The following is a 21,468-nucleotide window of genomic DNA, read 5'->3' on the forward strand; positions in this document are numbered from 1 at the left end:
ATCGTGATTTACCCAGAATAAATCACCAGGATTTCATGGTGCTCTTATGTTCTCTTTTCTCCCTCTTCCCTTCTGTTCATTTCATGTTTGTTTTTATTGATTTTGGCTCTGAAAGCACGGCTTATTTATCATGGATTTGAAAGCCTCCATCTTCTTGCTCTCTTTTCACCGGGCTGTGATTTTTGTTCACAAATGCTGCAAATATGCTCAGCGCCCCCCTCCTTCTCCTCACCGCCTGTGCCCTGGGCCACCTTAATTCTCATCTGGGCAAAGCACACAAGTGTCCGCAGAGGACAGCATGACCACAGTTACTTTAATCTTGTTGTCACTTTTACTTAACGTTCTTAAGCCCTCATTTGCTGTTGGAATGCTGGTCATTTTTTCAGCTCACTGATCTCAAAGCTTGCAAAAGGATCGTTTACCCATAGAGAAACTCACCTTGGTTCATTTGATAAGTCTATCCCAGAAAAGTGGGAGGGCATGACATTTTTACAAGTAAAGGGATGAAAAAATTGGCAGTAAAAGGGATAGTATGGCAAATTCCTTTCATCAAGCAAATGATAATATTCTTGTTTTTGGGAAATTCAGTTCTTCCTAATTTGAGTTTGGTTCAACTAAGGAACACCTATTTGTCTTGTTTAAAATAGTTCTTTCTTTTTACTTGCCAGTTTTGATTAAATAGTGCCCCTATCCTAGATTCTCAAAGTTGGAAGTGGTCCAGAAAGTCAGTCTTTCCCTAATTCATTGAGATGATAGAGAATGGGCATGGGGGAGGGCTGGGATTGGAAAGAGTGAGCTGACAGCTTGGTGAACTGAACCAAAAGCTCTTTCGGCCTGAATTCTGCACTAAGAATCACAAGAAAGAATGAGAAAGAAAGAAAGGAAGAAAGAAATAAAGAGAGAGAGAGAGAGAGAGACAGAGAAAGAGAAAGAGAAATAGAGAAAGAGAGAGAAAGAGGAAGAGAGGAAGGAAGGAAGGAGAAAGAAAGAGAAAATGAGAATTACAAGTCCCAAATTCTCGTTTCTAAGTTTAAATAACCCCAGGGTGCTTGACCACCCTCCATGTGACAAGGTTCCAGCTCCTTGATCTCCTGGTCATTTTCCTCAGGTCTCGTCTCAGTTATTCAATGTTTTTCTCAAAATACATTACCTAGACTTGAACCCAATATTCAGGATAGGGTCTGAGCGGGGCTGAGTAGAATGGGATGATTTAATCACTTTATGTGTACACGAGGGTTTTGTAATCATGTTACATTGTTGGCTGGTTTTCTGCTTTGTTTTGTTTGAGACAGGGTCTTGTTCTTGTGCCCAGGCTGCTGTTCAGTGGCATGAGCCCGGCTCACTGTAGCCTTGACCTCCGGGGCTTTAGGCGTCCTCCTGCCTCAGCTTCCTGAGTAGCTGGGACGACAGTGTGTGCCACCACGCCCAGCGGCTGTTTGGGAATTAAGCAACAACAACTACCACAAAAGCCCAGGTGTTTCCCAACGTGAAGACCGTCAAGCTGGACCTCTCCACCTCTGCAGTGCGTTTCCTGGAACCAAAACTCAGGGCTTCACATTTAACCTTTCTGACTTTCGTCTTGTTTTTGTTCTCTCCCTCTGGGCAATTTCTCAGCCTGCGCAGTTGTTCAGGCATGGATGTGTACTGCTAACCCTCTGTTCTATCTTTCAACTCTTCTTTCATGAGTGAACTTTATGCCTTTTTGGTCTTTGTTTTGTAATAAGTGGAACGTGGACTTTTGAGTCAGGTAGGGCTGGGTTCAAATCTTGGCTTCTTCATTCATGCAAGTTGGTTATCTTTGAACTCAGTTTCTCTACCTAAAGACCTCCTCCAGGTTGTCACTGACCCCTTTAATCGATACTCTGAGTATCAGCTTCACAACTACCCAATTAAATAGTTATCCTTCGGCCTGTCGGTCCTCATTCTGCTCTCTAGGGTGTCATGCGAAGCCTGGCTGAAGCCAACTGTGCTGCGCCTGTGGCCCTTTCCTTACATGTCACTCTAATAACCCCACAGGAAAAAGAAATACACCGTAACACGGTCAGTCTTCCTTCAGAGCCATATCTGGGGGGACGCCAAGTGGAAGAAACTTGTCTTGTCACTCACTGTCCCTCTTCAGCATTTGCTTTTCCACTTTCCTTGACATCTTTTGCAAGTCATAGACTCTTCTTTTGTGAGGCTGCTGTCGCCTTAGCTACTGTGTTCCCTATCCTCCTTGCTTGATGGAGCAAAGACCCCCGTGTTGAAGCTTTTGACACACATTTTTTTTTTTTTTGAGATGGGATCTCACTCAGTTGCTAAGGCTGAAGTGCAGCCTTGGCTCACCGAAAACTTCACCTCCCAGGCTCAAGAGAGTCTCCTGCCTCAGCCTCCTGAGGAGCTGGGATTACAGGCGCCTGCCACCACACCCAGCTAATTTTTGTAATTTTAGTAGAGATGGGGTTTCACCATGTTGGCCAGGCTGGTTTTGAACTCCTAACCTCTAATGATCTACCCACCTCGGCCTCCCAAAGTGCTGGAATTATAGGCATGAGCCACCATGCCTGGCCTTGACACACAACTTTCTGAGGGTCATTTTCCCATTTAGAGTTTGTCAATGTCACATTTATCACATGAGCTCCCAGATCAACTCAAGTCTCCCTTGTCATTTCAGGCTTTCAGCAATTTCTCCCCATGCTGTCTGTCAAAATTAACTTTAGAAAACCACCTGCACCATGCAAATATGCTTAAGTAGATGGCTGCCCATTGTTCTCTAAGGAACCCATCGACATCCTTGTCTCTGCACTGCTCTTCCTTCTGCCACTGAACTCACATTGCTATGTACAGTCGTGCAGGTTGCTCACTGCACAAAGGCCTCAGGCTGAGGTTGCAGCCGGGGCTGAAATTCAGCCAGTGTCCTCGTTAAGCTGTGAGTCCTGGTATGGGGCTGCATCTGTCTAGAACTAGCACATTTTTCTTACTTAAAAGCACTGGGGCTAATTTCAACTGCTCCTTTAAAGTGTTACTCACGGCCTGTCCCCCTCAAACCCCATGGTCTCACTTTCTCCTATTCTTCTGGGGGACTTGACATATCTGCCCCGCCTTGCTCAGTGCTGCCGCCACGTGGGTAAGGTGGGCAAGCACACGGGCCTTGGACAGGCTGTCAGTGTTCACATCCTTCTCTACCACTAGCTTTCTGGGTGACCCTTAGCAAGTTGTTTAACATCTCTGAGCCTCAGTTTCCTCATTTTAAAAGCAGGGATGATAACAGTGCCCGCCTCATCATGTTCTTGGGAATAATGTGTGGAATAAACATCTAATCCGCTTAGTATGGCGCCTGGCACATAGCAGACACTCAATAATTGTTAGCTATTGTTACTTTTTTTTTTTTTTTTTTGAGACTGGGTATCATTCTGTGGGCCCAGGCTAAAATGCAGTGATGCAATCATGGCTCACTGCAGCCTCCAACTCCCGGGCTCAAGTGATCCTCTTTTCTCTGCCTCCCAAGCAGCTGGGCCTACAGGTGCATGCCACCATGCCCAGCTTTTCTTGTTTTTGTTTTTGTTTTTTGTAGAGACAGGGGCTCCCTATATTGTCAAGGCTTGTCTCAAACTCCTGGCCTCAAGTGATCCTCCTGCCTCAGCCTCCCAAAATGCTGGGATTATCGGCATGAGCCACTGCGCCCGGCCAGCTATTCTCACTTTTATGCATAGTCTTTAATAGCTAACTACTATTAAGATGTGTTGTGGCTCGCAGTAAGTATGAATAAGAAAATGTATACCTCACCAGGTAGGGTTGTTGGATAAAATACAGAATGCCTAGCTAATTTTCAGATAAGCAACCAATAGCTGTTTTAGTATATGTATGTCCCAAATCTTTGCTTTCTCCACAGAAATCTCAATGTGGTGGATTGAAACACTGTTATGGGTAATAGCAAGGACTCGCTGGATCTTTTCACCCTTTCACCTCGAATTTCCCTGCTGTCCCTCAACTCATACAATGCCTGTTCCACAAGATCGCTTACATGAAAACTGAGGAGTGGGCCAGCCTTTGGGATAAGCAGTATGAAGGTCCTAGAATTATTATTATTTTTTTAGACAGAGTTTTGATCTTGTTGTCCAGGCTGGATTGCAATGGTGCGATCTCGGCTCACCGCAACCTCAACCTCCCAGATTCAAGTGATTCTCCTGCCTCAGCCTCCCGAGTAGCTGGTATTACAGGCTTGTGCCACCGTGCCCAGCTAATTTTGTATTCTCAGTAGAGATAGGGTTTCTTCATGTTGGTCAGGTTGGTCTTGAACTCCTGACCTCAGGTGATCCACCCGCCTCGGCAGAATTAAGTCTTTAGACATTCTAGTGAAGGCTGTGGTTTGGAATAGACGTACATAATCCCACTCACATATCCTGTGAGCCACAGAACGTTGTACCTTCTGTTTTCTCTACCTTTCTTGTGTTATTTGCTGCTTTTAATATTGTGTGAGCCAAAAGGCATGCTTTTACCATTGTATATTATGGAATACTGTGTGCTTTGATAAATAGGTTTTATATATTGAAATTTCTCTTCTTATAAGGGAATTTTTACTCGAAATCAATATTTGTGGTAAAGCAGAAATCTTCTAAACTCTTACATCTTCAGACATTTCTCTTGTGACTACCCTGCCATTTCACGTTGTTACTCTCAAATTCACCATCGACTTTCTCGTGCCTAGAACTCATCAAACTTTTCCATGCTTGGCATCTGCACCACAGCAAAAAAATTCCTGGGCAGCAGTCCCAGTAAATTATTACTAGTCCCATCATGTAGTCACCAGGTTGACATTTACTTGTACCACCCATGTATCTAGTCCTGATGACAAATAATCCTTGAATTGACTTGTTATACCCCATCCTTTCTTCATATGATTTGCACCATTCTAGAACCTTGTCTCTTCCTGGAACCATTTCAGAGGAAGTTACAAAACCACCAGCAGTACCAAATGTGGTTCTGTTGTTTGGATGATCTTCTCTCTTTAATACTCTTTCATTTCAAGTCCTCCATTACTGACTCCTTGCAGATTCTTCTCTCTCCATCCACCCTCTGTACTTCCAGGAAGTGGTATTTCTCCCCAGGTTCATTTTCAGATTTTCCACTGCTTGACTTTGTGAGACTGTCTTGCCCACCTTCTCTCTCTCAGGAGTATCCATATGCTTTGTGTATCTGTTCAACAAACGTTTCCTGAGCCCACTCTGTGCCAAGCCCTATGTAAAGCATGAAGATCCAGTGTGGACTAGACAGCCCATCTTAAGACCTCAGACAGTTCAGTCTTGTAGGAAAGAATACAAGTCAGTCAAACCAGTGAGATCAGTGTGATAAAGGAACCAAACCCCAAGTGGTTCAAGAACCCAAGGGGCAGGCTCCTAATCTAGCCTAGGATGGACACAGGTGCAGGAGGGGTTAGTGGAAGCTTCCCACATGAGGTGACAATTGAACTGAGTCTTGCAGACAAGTAGCTAGGCAGAGTAGAGAGCTCATATGTGACACACAGGGAGAATGGTGTGTGCAAGGAGGAGGTGGGCACTCGACTGGTTCAATCATGGACTGGCAGGAAATGGGATCAGTGATTGGACTGGGGACAGATCACGGAAGACATTGAAAGCATGCCAAGGACTCTGGACTCCACACCAAGGATGATGAGAAGTCATTGGAAATTTGATAACATTTGCATTCAGGAATGTTTAATCAGATGGCAGTATGAAGGATTGGAGGGCAGGTGAGCTGAAGATGGAGAACGCATTGCAGTAGTCTTGGCCAGTGATGATGAGGGCCTGAACAACAGTGAGAGATCAGGCTCTTTCTTTTGACATTGGGTCTGTGCACGTTTTTATCTCCATAGTAAGTGCTTTATACATTATCTCATTTAAAGCATGCGAGAATCTGAAAATAAGAACTGCTCTTGTATCCAGCTGACAGATGAGGAAAGTGAGGCTCAAAGCAGTTAAATAATTGCCCAAGTTCCATATATATCAAAAAATGGGGGAGCCAGGATTCAAACTTGGCCTGTGCACTTAACCGCTATTCTCCCTTGCCTTAACTCAGGGGAATCACTGTGCATTATGACCAGCTGGAAGGGGATAAAAGAGTCTGGAATGATGTTATCCAACAGAAATAGAATGCGAGTCACAAATGCCAGCCACATATGCCGTTTCAAATATTTTGGTGGCACATTAAAAAGGAAAAAGAAATTATTTTTAATAACTTAACCCAATATGTCCCAAATATTATTATTTTAATGTGAAATTAAAATATTATTGAGATACTTTGCATTATTTTTTTTCCAAACTAAGTCTTCGAAATCTGGTGTGTATTTCACACTTACAGCACATTTCAATTTGGGCTAGCCACAATTTGAAGTACTAGGGACAGCACAGGTCTAGAATGACTCTTGGGTTCCTGCTGGGGGCGTTAGGGCAGATGTTGGTAGCATTTTCTGAGATAAGGGAATATAAAAAGAGGAAGTAATTAGAGAGGAGTTTGAAACGCTTGTGAATGATCTAGGTTGGATACAGAGGTACAGAACTCAATAAAAAAGTCTGGGTAGAGCTATAAATTTGGGTGCCATTCCAACATAGAGAGTTGTTAAAACCCTGAGTAAGAAGGAATTCACCCAGAGAGACTATGTATCAGGACTGGGCCTTGAAGACCCAGGAAGGGATGGGACACCTTGCTCAGGTGGAGGAGTTCATTTGTTCAGCAGGAGAGGAATCGCCCCTTCGAATGGGAAGGAAGGAGGACAAGGTGAGTGTGGATGCAGAAGGTAAGCCTGTAAAGGTGAAGAGGATGGGGAGAAGCAGGAAGTAGGTGGCTTTCTAACATAATGTTGGCAGGAGTTCTCAGCTCATTCTATTTTCTTTCTTCTCTTCCACAGAAAAGGGAGTGCTAGCTACACAAAATCTACACAAAGAGGCAAACAAAATGTAAATACTTGTCTAGCCAGGGACTAAAGCCAAGCTCATTCCCTCTTTGCTCTCGCGCTCTCTCTCTCTCTCTCTCTCTCTCTCTCTCTCTCTCTCTCCCCCTCTTTCCCTCTTTCTCTCTTTTCCTCTCTCTCTCAGGAAATTGCAAAAATAGTACAGAGAGGTCCCCTGTACTCTTCACCCCACTTCTCCCAATGGGGACATCTTACATCACCATCAAAGCCAGGAAACTGATACTGCTACAATGCTGCTAAACAGACTTCCATCTTCTCTTTTACAACTTCCTGGCAGGAAGTATCCTTAGTAAAAGGCATCAAAATTTGTGAGATGTAATGTTCAACCAAGTCAAGAGCTTTGTGTGTGCTCAGGAGGTTTTATCTCTGTAACTAAATGACATGCATCAAATACCACACCAAATGCTACCTAAATGCTCAGATAAAAAATACTTTCTTATGACCATATATAATTTGCACCAATGTTATGTGATTAGACCAGGCTCTTCACTGTCTGCTTGGTTCTGTCTCATTATGGAGAACAGCAAAGATAAACAGACAGCTCTGCTGTTCCCATCAGCATCTATAATGAGGAATGTGTGACTCAAAAGAGAGCAGCAATGTACCCAAGCCTGCATTACTGTACAACCCAGGTCTTGCTCACTTTAGAACTCAAGCTCGGTTTATGACATCACACTATCTCTTGGTAGGTGGCTACTTCATATCCCTGTCTACACAGCAGAAAAACCAATGGATTAGGAGGAAGTTAGTATTCAGATGGGTGACTCCATTTAGCTTTCAAGTGGGGAGTAGCCCATAGCACCTAACACAGGAGGCCCCTCCACAAACGCTAGGGATTTAATCAACTCAGCTTACTAAACAAACAGACTTGAAGGAGTTAGGCACATTCCTTAAAAGCAGAATCAAGCAAAGAAAGCACCAAGAAATCTCTGTGCTTCAAGGAAACAAAAGCCAACAAGAGGAAATTAAGCCAACTTGAAGGGAACAGTGGCTATCCACCCACCTCTGCCAAGCTTGAACCAAGGTGCATAACCCATTTATTAGCAGAGACTGACAGAAGTCCTCGTATTTTCACTTAAGTGGTAATTTGTTAACGGGTAAACATGGAATGAATTTCTTTCTCCCTTGGAGATAAATGAACTCTGGTTCTCAAAAAACAGTATTTCTGGCAAAAGATCGAAAACAAAACAAAAAAAAAGGTGTTCTATCCATTAAGATTTGGAACGCAGAGGAAATATGTGTATTTCTGGAATCTGGGTGAAAGGAGTTTGGCCTCGACAATTTCTAAGCAGCCAAAGGAGGAAAATGGCAGCAGGGAGAGGCAGGACCGTGGGTGGTCAGATGTCTTTAGGGAGAGTGATGTCTCTAATGACATTTCTCCCATCTGGACTCCCTATTTATTTGTGGACCTGCCCCTTCCTACTTCCATCTCCACTTGTGGTATCCGTAGTACCAGTAAGAAAATAGTTTTGGTGAAATCCAGGAAGGCAGGCCTAAGAGCAATTTGTAGCTGTGCAGACAAACTATAGGATGAAGGAGACAGAAGGACAGGGCCCCTTTATCTTGTTGTAGCCATTGGGAAGGGGCCTCAGCCCTCAACTGGTGAGGCAGGGCAGCACACGTGGGATGCAGGAAAATAGCTGAGATTAACTTGGCCCTGTAAATGGCCATTATCAAGTAGTCAGGGGTGAGGGGGAAAAAAAAAAGGTTATGCCTTAGATCGATTGGGCCTACATGGACCAGAGCTGAAATCCAGCCATGAGATCAGTTTTGTCACTGACCTCTCCCGTGATGATATGATTTGACCATTTGTTTCGGGAAGAAACGATGCAGCCTGCATTTTGAAATCTGGGCAGATGCTTAAAAAGACCCTGCTCCCCATTCAGACAACAGGAATGCCACCAGATGTGACTTAAACATGCTTCCTTCTCAGCTGTTTAAATGTGAGCTGTTCCTCCCATCTCTAGTCCATTACAAGGGACTGTTTTTCTCAGTCTTTCAATCCCAGGGCTGAGACACATCACAGGTATTCCCATAAAAGTTCCACAAATCAACAATGAAATAAACCCAATGCCAGACTGACTTGCACACGCCGGCGGGCTGAGAGGGTGGGGGTCCGGTCGGGGCACTATGCCTTGCCATCACTTTCCACTACAGAGACGCTAAGTGGGGACAGCACGGCCGGCGGGGTAGAATTAAAATGCGATCAACGTGGCATATCCTTTCTCTTCTCTCTTCAGCTTTCACAGAGGTGAACATGAAGAAAAGAGAAGAGAGGAGGAAAAATAAGGAGAGACAAGTTTCTGTCTGGGAGAAGCAATTCTAGCCCTGAATTCTTCACTGTGCATTCCACCTCAGAAAGCCAGTGACCACCTCTGCTGAGCACAGGCTGACACACTGGGCTGGATCCAGGCTGGAGCCAGGCAGTGGGGGGACGGCTTCTGCCTCAATCTCTGTGCCGTCTCCCTTCCCCATTCCAATCACGATAAATATATTTATACTCACTTGATTATGTCAGCCAGATAATACTCCCCTAATTGGCAGTGATCAGGGTTCCAGAATTGTTTGGGCGAACCTGCTGTCTCTCTATCAGGCAACGCGATAAGGGGCCGCTAATGCAGTCCCCATTAACAATTTCCAGTGGAAAAAAAACCAATCCCCCGGCTCATGCATGGCAATGAATTTTCCAAACAGCTCCGAAGAGTCAGCCCTTGAGGAACTCAGACTTAACGTGAACTGGTCCAGCTTAGAATGCTTTTATGAATCTTCCCCACCCCAAGCTCGAGCACATAGAAAAAAATATAACCACTTCCTTATGCTTGAGGTTCTTTTGTTCTTTTGCTTTTTTGCTCTTTTCCTTGTTTTCTTTTTTTCTTTTGTTGGGCTTATGGAGCTAACTGTCATTTTTGGTTCTTGGTTCTTTGTAAATTTCGGGGACATCTGGCACACAGTTGACTGCATTTGCTAGCTCTGGTATTTGTAGATATGCACACTCTCTGCTGCGTGTGCATGTTAACACTTCACATGTATAATTTATGCATGCATAATTTGGAGCTTGAGAGGATAGGCTTATTTGGATGTTTAAGTGTAACTACACAGCGCCAATTCAATTATAAGTAATTGCTCAATAAATATTTATTAAATGACTGAATATACCAAGAAAACAAATGTGCAACTGTCATTCACTTATTTATCAGATATTTCAATGCCTACTGTGTACCAGGCACTGTGCTAGATGCTGAGTATTCAATGATGCATACCCACAGTTCCTTTCCTCAGGGGGCTCACGGTTGAGGGGTAGGAGGCAGACACATAAATAGACAATTATAAGACATCATGAGACACAGTGATTGAGCTCTATGCAGGGCTCAGACACATAAATAGACAATTACAAGACACCATGAGACACAGTGATTGAACCCGATGCAGGGTAACATGGAGCTCCAAAGAAGCAGCTTGGTCCACCTAAGGAAGGCTGAGGCCTGGAGGTGATGTGGCCTAAGAGGGGACGTAAAGCCTTCAGATATGAGGACAGCGCAACCAATGGCAGGATGCAAGAAATAATAGGGTGCTGTGGGAAAGCAGCAAGGCAGGGAATTGGCAGAGATGAAGTTGGGGACTCAGGGAGGGACTGGATCTGGGGGGCTTGGTGTAGAGTAAAGGAGAGGAGCTTCAATGATCTCAATCAGGGCAAGAAAACACAAGCAACTCCTTCACTCATTCAAAATTCCTCTGGATTGCACCAGAATCGGCACACAACACCTCAAAGCAGAATCTGTACTGGCCTCAGAAGCACTGCTGGAGCACAGGGAGGAGATCTGAGGCCCCATGCTGACTCCGTCATTAGGGAGATGAGCAAGAGTCAGCTTCTTTCTTGGTAAGTTGAGGAGGTGGACTTGGAAGTCTCCAAGATTCCTCCCAGCTTTTACAATCTATGCTGCCTGGATTCTCTGAGGTTTGTGTACAGGCCACACCTGGGCCCATTCCAAGTCCTAACTGGGGTGCTGAAGGAATGACACTGGTTCCAGGCAGCACACAGGATCACAGTATCACTGTCTTACAGTGCAGAGATAGCTAGGCACATTGCGGCACAATTTCATATGAATCCCTAAGAAATATTCACAGGAATGTACTGTATGATGGAGACATCCCACTGCCCCCAGCCTGGGTCAGGGTCTCATGATCTCAATTCTGAAACACCTCCAGTTAATTTGTAGCACTGATCCCTGCTAGATTTAGTTTCTCAAAAGCATTGTTCAGCTCACATCATCTCTACTCAAAACCTCTGAATAATTCCACCTTGCTTGTAGAATCAAGTCCGAAGTCCTTAGAGTGGCATTCAAGGTCATGCCCAATCTATCCCCACCCTGCCTGCCACAACCCACACCTATGCTTTGGTTCACAAATGTTGCCACCACTCTGCCTTTTCTCACTCCAGTTCCTGACTTCAGGTCCAGCTCAAATTCAAGTCTGTTTCCTTCAGAATTACTGTCTTGTTACCCCTGTCCTCCTCTGAACCAGTGCAGAGCTTATTGACTGTGTCGTTCATTGGTGACTATTAATTTCATTTTGCAGTTTGAGTTTGAGTTTTTTTTTTTTTTTTTTTTGAGATGGAGTCTCACTCTGTTGCCCAAGCTGGAGTGCCGTGGTGTGATCTCGGCTCACTGCAACCTCCGCCTCCTGGGTTCAGGCGATTCAACTGCCTCAGCCTCCAGCATAGCTGGGACTATGGCTAATTGTTTTTTTTGTATTTTTAGTAGAGATGGGGTTTCATCATGTTAGCCTGACCTTATTATCCAACAGCCTTGGCCTCCCAAAGTGCTTGGATTACAGGCATGAGCCCCCATGCCCGCCCATACATTGTCACTTCTGTGAGGCTGCTGAGTAAAATCCATGGAAAGTACGACAGTGGTGATTATTGTCACAGTGCTGCTGCAGAAGTTCTTTCCTCTTCTTGGGAAAAAAAAAAAACGAATCTTGGAGAGAGAGGTTTGGTGTGACTACTTTGGAGTAATGAGAATGTGAAACATTTCTCCGGCGATTCGTAAACAGTATTTTACATGCATTTCTTGGGAACTTAAAGTTCATCCAGGAATGAGTATTTCATAGATCAAAGGAGCATATATACAATCCACCAGGAGGAATAATCACTCTGCTAAATTTAAAGGGAGAATGATTGAACACTCCAGCCTGAAAGCAGAGATGGTTTAACGTCATATGGCTGGAGACGAACATGAGTGACTTACTTAATTTCTGGCCCCCTACGTTCAGTTTTTATGGTACATATGCCAGTGAGCAGCACGTGGGATTTTTCATAAAAGAGGAACTGGCATTAAATCAATAAGGAAAATCACCATTTCCCCACTGATCCAATGGCATTTAAGGAAGCTGAGCCCTGCCAATATGTACAACTGTGCAGAATTTGTAACCGGGCAGTGAAAACCACCGTCTAAGCTGGCAGCTGTGATTTTCCCAGAAGCAGAGCTGCAGGGAGAAAAATAGCTTTGAAACTTCAGTTCCATTTTTGCAAATTGGATCTTTTTGTGAAAAACTGTTTTAAGTCCAGGTTTGTTTTTTGTTTTCCTTTTCTTTCCTCATTAGTAAAGGAAATGACAGTTTCTTTTTACCCATACAGAAATTCAGTCATTTACTCAATAAGTATGTAGCACCTACTGGGAGTCAAACTTAGTTTTAGGGGCTGGAAATGGAGATGGGGACAAAATGGACAAAGTCCCGGCTTCACAAAGCTCACCTTCTAGTGGGGAATCGGGGAAGACGATAATCTTGAATCATAGATATATATTACACTAGGCATAGATAATTGGAATATTGCTAGACTGTCATTGTATTTGAACACAGAATTGCCAGAAAATGAAAAATGAAAATTCCTACATGAATACTATCTTAGCTAATATATGTCACATATATTAAGAAGTATTATAAAAAGAATAGCTAGTAGGGAAATGTATATACTGCTCTTTGCACGTGAAGTTGGCCTTCCCTGCTGACCTTCAGCAGAACATACGTCTCTGAGGTGCATTTCTGAGAGATGGGTTTGTGCCAACCTATATTATATATTAGTGTGGGTTTTATGGTCTTTCTCCACAACCCCAGCATCCTTCTTCCCCTTCCTGACTTAGGCTCAAATATGTCCACTCTCCCCTCTTCATTGCTTCCAGAGTGATTTGTGCAAAACAGATGAGACTGTGCCATGTCTCTTCTCGCACCCTCCTCTGCCCCTGGATGCCTGGAGAATGAAGCTCAAGCTTCCTGGCCTGGCCTTGGCTGACCCTGGGTAGCTTCATGACTCTGCTCCCTTCCTTGACCTTGGGCCTCAGTCACAGCAGCCCCACCTAAGGTTACCTAATGTTACCACGTGCAAATCATCCCTGGGTGTTTCTTCTTTGAATATTCTCCTTTTTGTACTCCTCAATTCTTGCCATTCTTTAATAGGGGTGGCAAATGTCACCTTCCCTGTAAAGCTGTTCTCTGAGCTTAATCCTCCCTTCCTGCTGGCCCAAGGGTATCCTGACCTCACCTTCTCCTTTCAAGTATGGCACCCAGTAGAAAGGCATTTGTAATGACTTGTTTACTTCTGTGTCTTCTCTCCCAAGCTGTAAGCTCTTACAACTAAGAAGTATCCTCTTTGTGATCTTAGAGCATAGCCCAGCCTCTGGCATACAGCAGTCACTTAGCAAATGCTGAATGAATGAATGAATGACCTATGGTCTCTTCTGGTTTAGTTTGTGCTAAACGATGCATCTGAGAATTAGGTGGTTTTGGCAACATGATGGAGTGAAACCAACTGACCAGTATGATGCAACTTAACTTTGCTCTTAAGAATAACGGGTTTTGGGGAAGCTTAGTCTGGAGGATTGCTTGAGCCCAGGAGTTCGAGCCTGTAGTGAACTATGATTGTGCCACCGCACTCTGGCCTGGGCAAAAAAGTGAGACCCTGTCTTGCAAAAATAAGTACATACATAAATAATAAAAATAAAAACAATGAATTTTAAACATTTGAGCTAATGGACCACAGATGATAAGGAATTTCAGTAACAAATTTTCCTAGACAATATTTCTGTGTGTACCGTATTTGGAGATGGTTGATAAGTTCAAATAAGTGATTAAAACATGTAAAACCGAACCATTAAGTAATCTGGATCATTTACTGCAAAAGAGAAACTTGAAGAGACTTCATAATGGTTTTTAATAAACGATTGTACTCCAAGGATGGCTAAACATCCTCCTCCACAAATACAAAAGAAGAAGAAATGAGACGAAAGCGCTTCAAAGACTCAAGTCAAAAACAAAAAAGATTTCAATGGTTTCCTGCCAGGTGGTGTAAACCCATTTCAAGCCACTATTACCGATAACTCACACTTGGAATGAGGCACAGTTCTGAATGCTTGCTATGTAGTATGTCATCTCATCTATCTAATTTTCATGATGAACCCATGCAAGTTTGTTTTAATGTTGTTACTCCCATTTTACAGGTGAGGAAATAGAGGCTCAAGGTGGTTAAGCAGCTTACCCAGGTCACACAGCTGAGAAACGAGAGAACTGAAATTCAAAGCCAGGCTGGCTGGCTTGTGAGGTTTTGCTCCTACTTCTAAGCTTCCTGCCTTGCTAGAGGCTGAAATAGATGTCAGACCTCTGTCTGAGGAGGGAGGCCTAAAGCTAAGCTCGAGAAAACTCGAAAAGTTCAAGAGGCTAGCTTAAATTTAAACAAGAAAATCCTTGAATATACAAATGATTCTTCATTGCCAGGGCAACCAGTCTCCTGGGGTCTTTGTTATATCAGAGTGTGTGCTTGTGTGTGTGTGTGTACAGATATTAAATGCCCATTTTTATATTCTTTATTCTGCTGAGTTGGCCTACCAGGTCTTGTTCTGCTAATGAGACAGCAAGTTGATTTTTTTTTTTTTTTTTTTTTGGCTGTCAGTGCACGCACAGTTTCAGCATCCACATGTGTGTGTGTATTTATAAGACCTGACATGAATCGAGCCATATTTAGATATTATGACTTTACCTCCAGAGTGACGGAACTTACTCTGGGGGCTGAAGAGTCAGCATCTTCTTCCCTGCTATTTTTTCCAAGGCAAACTTGTTTAGCCTGCCTCCAGGGCACATGCAGCGGGGTCACAGTCAGCACGGAACGGAACGGGGGCAGGATGTTCAGCAATTCAAATGGAATTCAAATGCCTATGCCAAAGAAAGTCAACACTCATCTGATGGGCGCAGAGAGGGGGTTTGAACATTGAGCTGCAGCCCCGGCTGCAGGCGGCCTGGAGGCTGGTTCAGGAGAACCAGGCAGCCCAGCAGGAGCCCCATGAGAAGGGTGGGAATGAGTCACCAGACTTTTCAGGTTGACTGAGGTGACTTCTGTTGATTTTCTTTGAATTCAGATGTGTTATCAGTTCACACATTGGGCATAACGGGAAGATGAGTGAACATTTTCTTGATGGCGTCTGACCTTCAGCAGGCTTGTGATAAGATGTGGGGTAAGATATGACTCTGCAAGAATATGTCGGGCAGTGTATGTCCCCTAGCGTGTACCAAAGTAGTGGTGGCAGATAGACCCTCAAGGGAGAAAACAGTGTGACAAGTCCATTCCCTGTTCTCTGACAGACACAAGTTGGCCTGGGTGGATATTTACATCTTAGGGTATGAGGAGGAACTGCTAATTTGTCACACCTTGTGTTCATGGTCTGGGAAAAGCAATTGCTTTTTTGACATTGGGTCCTCCACTATCACCAGATAGATTGTTAACGCTGTGGTTAAGGGTTTGGGTTTTAGGAGTTCATATACTCTCTCTGGCCTCACTTTCCTCATCTTTAAAATGGAAACAACAATGGTACTTATCTCCTTAGATAGGAATAAATGGATTAATACATGTCAGGTGCCTCAAACAATATATACCCAGCATTAAATTTGTATTTACATGAATGCATGCATCCTTATTTATACAACTTATTTATGAGAGGACTTACGCTAATGCTTGCTCAAAATAGATGCTTGGTAAATATTTGTTAAATATTGAAGGGGATAGAAGAATGGATTTACTGGGATACCTGTACGGCTATCTGTTCTGACTTCTCGGGAACCTGTAATTCAAGGATAGACAGGTAAAACTGGATGCTAGATTTAATCTCTATTGAGCAGTATCTCAAAAAAGGGGAGTGTTCTGTAATCATGCCTCGAGGCAGAATAGATGGGAATGGAGATAATGAGTTTGCATGAAGATTGTGAAGGAAATGGCATGAAGAATTGACTTCTTGTGGCATGAAGAATGCCACATGTGAAGGACAGGCAGCAAGGACAATGACTCTAAATAAAATAAAAAACAGGGTCTAATATAATTAGAAACCTTAAAACTGCAAAACATATGTTATTTGTGAATCTACAAAAATAAATACATGTAAAAAACAGGAATCAAATCTCTGACCTGTATTTACCTTCTCTCGGTTGTTGTAAGAATGATAGCTAAGAAAAAGGAGGAAAATGAGAAGTATAATGTTTAGGAGCTGGTACAGTATGACAAGAGTATCTTAATATTAAATTATATAAAACTACCACTTTTGGGGTAAAAAAAGGGTCAGATATATGGCTGTCATTTTTTAGATTTTTATCTGTTTTAGAGACAGGGTCATGCTCTGTTGCACAGGCTGGAGTGCAGTGGTGCAACCACGGCTCACTGGAGCCTCAAACTCCTGGCCTCAAGCGATTATCCCAGCCTCTCAAAGCACTGGGATTACCGGCATGAGTCCCGACAGCCAGCCCCCAGATACTGTCAATTTCATCCGGTTTGATCTAGTATATATCAGCTATTTGTAGCTAAATCAAAATACTCATAGTGTCTTGCCTTTATTGCCTTTTAACTATGCCAGTAACAGTAAATTGGCCGATTTTATTTCTCTTAGCCTCCTTTATAACCTCTCAGACTTTGTGCATAGTAGGTACAAAACAAATATTTTGTTAATTAAGTGGTGTTTTTGGTTGTCTTCTCTCAAAAATTAGGCCAAAAATTTGCCACACTACCTAATCCTTAGACTGCCCTTAAAACATAATTACCAAAGTGTTTGCTTCTCTTCAGTTTTCAGGATTTAGACAAATCCTTTTTGTTCCTTGTTTGCCAGCACTGGGAAGCTAATTAATATATTATTAATATATTGTAGAGGCAAACAAGACTCTGCTTGCTCACACAGCTATGACAAGAATAAATTCAGGTCAGAAATATTTTTGCAATTAAGGAAAAATGTTATTATAATGAGAAGTTATTTTTTAAACAACGAGACACAGCTCAGTGTCGAAACACGGTAGAGACTTACAAATGAGGTGAATGGCAGAGTCAGACAAGCCCTCTCCCAATGGTTCCAATCATTTAGGGCCCAATATGGGCATCCAAAGTGCCCTGTAATGAGCTTGAAATGATAACCTTTTGGGATCCCAGGAATGAAGAACTTCATTATTATTCATATGCAATTTCATAACAGTTGGGATTGGTGCCAAACTTAGGAGCCAGTACTGAAATAACTGAGCAGCAGGCATGAAATAGTTTTCAATTCAGCAAATAAAGAGCTGAATTCCCGCAGATGGGGGAATGCTCAGGAGCAATGTGAATAACCCATGAGTTACCGTACCTCTTTGGGCCTCAGTTTTCCCACAATTTGTTAACTACCTCCTGGAGAATATTCATTCTCCGTAAAATCTGTTGTTGTTGAGGATAAATTAGATAAAAGTGCCTAAAAGTGCTATGCATTTCTTGAAGGGGGAAAAGCTAAAGTCAGAAAATGTATGATTTTGGTTTTGGTTGACCCAGAGATGTGACAGTAGCCACATTACATAAGAGTTCGAAGAAAACAGAGTTGCTTTCATTTTTCAAACAGAAGAACCACAATCTTCTCTCTGTTTGGATCCTTATACAAATCAAATATGCGANCACCAATTTTAACTTTCCCCCCAATGCCATGAATTTTTCTTAGAGATATTTTGAGCATGGAGCATGCACAATTCTGCCCATTTTTGCCATCTAATGAGATCCCAGCCCAAGGTGCTGTGCTTCTACGATAATGTCTCAATGCTAATTACATTTTAGAATGGTTAGGGCAAGAATAGTTCCAAACATACTTGAAGTAATAACTAGTCGTATATCCAGAAGGTCAACAGTTGAATCAAAGAGAGAAAAAAATGAGCATATCTTAAGAAAGAGTTCAAGTGGTTTTGCACAAGAGCTCTCATTTAAGTCTACAAGTGTATTTAAAATACTGATAGAGCTAGGTAATTCGATATTTGCCTTTCTAACTCAGTGAAAGCTCCCAATTTCAGGGTGCAGTGTCTGAGAACAAGAAGCATCTGGCAGGTGAAGGGGAGAGGCGTGTTGTTAGGGAAATTGGCTGGGGTTTCAGGTTAAGGGTCTGTGCCAGGACTGCACTGCATGGCATTGTAGACAGGGGGGCTTTGGGCTGCTGATGAGGGAAAAGAATTGATGCTAGAGAGCTTTGCACTGGGCCAGGGCTCTGTGCCAATGTTCTGTTACGGTAACAACACAGAGTTAATCCATGAGCACAGTAAATCCCTCAAAGCATTGTCCATCAAATCACTATCAAAAAATTACACTCTGCTTTCATCAGTGCAGCTTCCATAAAAATATCTCATCTTTTCTCCAACTTCTCAGTTTAAAAAAATGATTTCTAATGAATACCAAAGAGAAGCAATTGGAAACTCTACCCACTGCTTGCTATTCTAAATGACTAAAGTTACCTTTAATTTAGAAGTGCATCACATTTTAGTTTTAAAAACACAACTGTTGAGCACCTATTATGTGCTTGGCAATAGTTATGTGGCCAATAGTGGTAAAGATGATTCCTAAAAAAATCATCTGCCAAAAACATGACATAAATCATTTCTGCTCCACCAAAGGTAAAGTATTAAAATAATAAAACAGCTCAAGGATTTTTTTAAACGTGCTAAAAAGCTTTTTGTTCCCCAAGAGCCCCGCACTCTGGACAAGAAATTCCTTTCAGTAAGGGTGCAGTGTAACCTGGTGTTGTGTGAAACACAGTCCAAGAACTCGTGATTTCATGGGGGACCAACCAAGCTGGCAATCTAAGAACGACGTTTATAATTCGAACTATAGGAAGACCTTTAGGGAGAATATCAAGTTACAATGAAACTTATTCAACTCACTAATTTTAAATGGGATGGGGTCTTTTTACATTCAATTTAAAATATAAGACATTTCCAATGCACAGAAAAGAACAGAGAATAATAATAACCAATTCATCACTTAGGGTTTTTAAAAGTTTTGTTTAGTAGACCCTGTTCCATTTCAGAGGGGTCCTACAGTTGCTCAGGTAGGGATTTTTCCAAATTGGAGACCAGCCTCTGGGGACAAAGCCTTTTTGCAGGATGTTTTTGGTCCATGCAATTACATCCTGGCTCCTCTGGCTGCCTTAATCGAGCTGTTCCTTCCATTCACTTCTGTTCACGGAGGTGATGAAGTGCTGTTGGGGGTGGGGGACTGTGGCAGATGCCACCGCTGCCTTCAGCAGGTCACAGTCAATCCAGGAAGATCAATGCCCACATAAATAATTCTAACATAAGACTGGGTGCTAGAGAGAAAGAGGTTCACTTCATCTGGGGCAAAGCTAGGAAGAGAGGGTGGGTTGCGGGGGCTAGCCTTTGGCGTCGGCTAGGATTTGGGAAGGTGGCGATGAGAGGGATGAGGGACCTTAAGCAAGAGGGAAGGCTTTAGGTCCAGAATGGTGAGCAGGCAGTCTTCAGAACGGAGTGTATGCCCTCAACTAAATGATGTGCTTTGGCTGGAAAAAATGTTGAGAGGCCCCTAGCTTGCTGATGGAAGCATCCATGCCCCTCCCCACTTTCTAATTTTCTTTTCCCATGATGCTTATTGAACCTTGCATTTTTATATATCATCCAGCTGCTTTTTAAACTCTAAAGTTATATAATACAGTAATAATTTACTTTTGGAGAGCATGTTACAGTTTACAAATTGCTTTTTAATACACGTTATTACATTTGATCCATGTAACAGTCCTGTGACACCACAGGCTCATCTCCACAAGTTCTTTCCTTTGAAAGGAACTTCTGCTTATAGAAACTACCAGCTATAGAAATCAGAAAAAACATTTCCACTAGCAGTCTTATTGTGTGAGAAGCACAAGCTGGAATAAAGTCAGCAATCTGGGAGAGACAAAGGAGAGGGCCCCAGCATAAGCAGAGACTGAGAGTCCTGAGAGGATGACTGATTGTGGCTTTGGAAATGCAGAGATGCGGAAGAAAGACAAGGAAGTGTGCTGCAGAAAGCAGAGGTGGAGCAAGGTACAGGGTGGTGGTCCGCTCCGGGGCGGCGTGCTGGCAGGGAACAAGCGTGGGGTCAATGCCTGCTCAACCACACACGGGGCTGGGTGTTTATCTTGAGCAGTGCCCTGTGAAATACAACTCAAAAATAAAAAACGTTGGCTTTTAGAACATGGTGACAGAATAAAATGATTTTTTTCTTTGTCACAGTATCTCCTGAGCAGATTTTTTTGAGACGGAGTCTCACTCTGTCACCCAGGCTGAGGTGCAGTGGTGATCTCTGCTCATTGCAGCCTCTGCCTCCCAGGTTCAAGTGATTCTCCTGCCTTGGCCTCCCGAGTAGCTGGGACTACAGGCACCCACTATACTTGGCTAATTTTTGTATTTTTAGTAGAGACTTGGTTTTACCATGTTGGCCAGGATGGTCTTGAACTCCTGACCTCAAGTGATCCACCTGTCTTGGCCTCCCAGAGTGCTGGGATTACAGGTGTGAACTACTGTGCCTGGCCTAAAATGAATATTTTTTATAAGGTTGGGGGGCAAAAGACCATTTCAAGATCCGGGAAGGGAGAAATGCTCATTTCATTTGACCTATGTACGTTCTGTGGCATCCCACAATAACTCATCTACTGTAACTTTGATAAACTGTTTTTCAGATTGAGTGCGAAAGTGGTGCACTTTTGCGAACTACTTTACAGAAGCGAAAACAACCAGGACACCCATTTTTGACTGCAGTCTAGTTGGAATAAACCTTACTGATGTTGGCTACATCAACAAATCCATTTAGCCTGCTGTCAATCAGTTTACTTTTCTACTTAGAGACATGATGTGAAATGAGATTAATCCAGTTACAGCAAAGTCAGTGAATTCAGTTGGGTAAATCCCTTTCCATGGAAAAGAACTTTGTTTTGCAGCTCATTTGAGATGAAATCCACAGGACAGTATGATGCCTTCTCTGGAACTGAACGAATGCATTTATCCTAGTTTCATTTAAATTCATTAGAGCTGTCCCATATGACAGTGTACTCTACTGTTCTTAGGTGAGGGTCACAGTGAAAGCGTTTGCTGAACAACCAAACTGTTTTTGTAGCATTTCGCCTAAGGACTAGTGCTCCAGCTAGACCATAAATGCGGAAAAGATCGAAAACTCCTTGGAGAGAGAGGATAGAGACTAATAGAAACCAACAAAACTGTGTATATTC

At 43.0% G+C, this 21,468-nt stretch overlaps 1 protein-coding gene across 3 annotated transcripts in view; it reads right to left on the reverse strand.

Annotated features, from left to right (window-relative positions):
• Positions 1–21,468, reverse strand: part of GRAP2 (GRB2 related adaptor protein 2) — a 74,634-nt gene that overhangs the window by 40,159 nt on the left and 13,007 nt on the right. For 2 of the 3 annotated variants that reach the window (XM_017544564.2, XM_017544558.2), the window contains exon 1: positions 9,452–11,576. The exons of the other annotated variant lie outside the window; for it this stretch is intronic. The gene's annotated coding sequence lies outside the window, so the exon portion shown is untranslated. Of the gene's footprint in view, positions 1–9,451; positions 11,577–21,468 lie in introns of those variants that run through there. 3 annotated transcript variants of the gene reach the window in all.

The sequence above is a fragment of the Cebus imitator genome, unplaced genomic scaffold, assembly GCF_001604975.1.
Source record: "Cebus imitator isolate Cc_AM_T3 unplaced genomic scaffold, Cebus_imitator-1.0 Scaffold170, whole genome shotgun sequence".
NCBI lineage: Eukaryota > Metazoa > Chordata > Mammalia > Primates > Cebidae > Cebus > Cebus imitator.